The following is a 1,358-nucleotide window of genomic DNA, read 5'->3' as shown; positions in this document are numbered from 1 at the left end:
CTGTTGCAGTGGGACTCCTTATTTGCAAAAGATGTCGAAGGTAAACACATAAACAAATCTGTAATTAGCTGGATTAGATGTTTAATCAGAATATTACATATCTGATTTATTGATAATGCTGTAGAAAATCTCGTAAGCCAGCTGCGCTTCAGCGTTTAACTGGTGTGCTAAATGTTCCTGTGAAAACTATACAAAGATAATACACATTTATCCCTTCACAGAGGTAAACCGGTTCAGCGGCAGCCCATGGCGAATGGTGGCTTGAACGTGGAGATCGGGAATCCGTCCTATAACATGTACGAAGTTGACCACGACAATCACGTAGATGTGGGAAGCTTTCTTCACCCCAGCTTTACCCTTGACCCTCATAAGGTACTAAATGAGTAGGAACTGTAAGTTCTTAACATGACTTTATGGACTTAACTGACAAACTGTTAGTAGTTTTGATGTAAATTACGTAATTTGTTGGTCTTAACTTTTTTTTAGTCAATCTAATTGTGAATGACCATGTGTCAAAATCTGTGAAATGACAGTGATTTCTCATGAACATTGGTGTAAATTATTCATAAAACAATTCCCACATTCTTTCGTGTTAAGTTCAAAATGGCAATTTATGTAAGAATAGTTCAACATGTTCTGCTGGTAATTTATAAAGTTTTTTTTTTTTTTTGCGCCTTTTCTGCTTGTAATTTATAAAGTTTTTTTTTTTTTTTGCCATTTCTATTAGTTTTAGTTTTTGTTTTAATGTGTCTAGAAAGTTTTTAGTTTTAGTTATTTTTAGTAGCCTACGTCAACTTTAAGCGAAAATGTAAAATGAAACTAGCTGAAATAAAAGTTTTCTTTTCTATATCTTATTTTCAGTTAATATTTACGTAAGTAATGAAATGGTGTTTTTTAAAAGTTAACAAAAATAGCTCTGATTTTTCCACATTCAAACGAATGAAAATAACAAATTTAGCAAAACAACAAATCATGAGATAGCTCAGATTCAGTATCCAAAAATGTCCTGAAGTGTTCCATATGGTGTGAGGTTTCTATGTGTCTAAAGTCTCCATGTGTTTTGCTTGGTTTAGTAAAACAGAAAATGTTCTTTGTTCTCTTTTATTTATCCAGTGTCCCACAAGGACATTTAGTCTTATGGGACCGATTTCTTTCCCTCAAATCAATTGAGTTCGCAAAAGCAGAAAAGAATTGTTGCAATTTAGTTTTAAACTCTGGATTTATATGTAATTTGGGTTTGAACCAGAATTCCTCAAATTATTTAGTCTATTTTATGGTTTTAATCTGCAAGTTTGTTTAAATATACAATGTTTTTAACGGTTTTAGTTTGTTTTTCAGGGCTGGTGTGTGAAGTCAAG

At 32.5% G+C, this 1,358-nt stretch overlaps 1 long non-coding RNA gene across 1 annotated transcript; it reads left to right on the top strand.

Moving 5' to 3' along the window:
- Positions 1 to 1,358, top strand: LOC107711530 (uncharacterized). Its single transcript, XR_001636711.1, has 3 exons — positions 1 to 40; positions 222 to 372; positions 1,339 to 1,358. It is a non-coding gene; the product is annotated as an uncharacterized LOC107711530 (long non-coding RNA).

Source organism: Sinocyclocheilus rhinocerous, unplaced genomic scaffold, assembly GCF_001515625.1.
Source record: "Sinocyclocheilus rhinocerous isolate Xijiao unplaced genomic scaffold, SAMN03320098_v1.1 scaffold12487, whole genome shotgun sequence".
NCBI classification, from domain to species: Eukaryota; Metazoa; Chordata; class Actinopteri; order Cypriniformes; family Cyprinidae; genus Sinocyclocheilus; species Sinocyclocheilus rhinocerous.
Note: the sequence above shows the minus strand (reverse complement) of the source record. Positions and strands in the feature narration are given on the sequence as shown.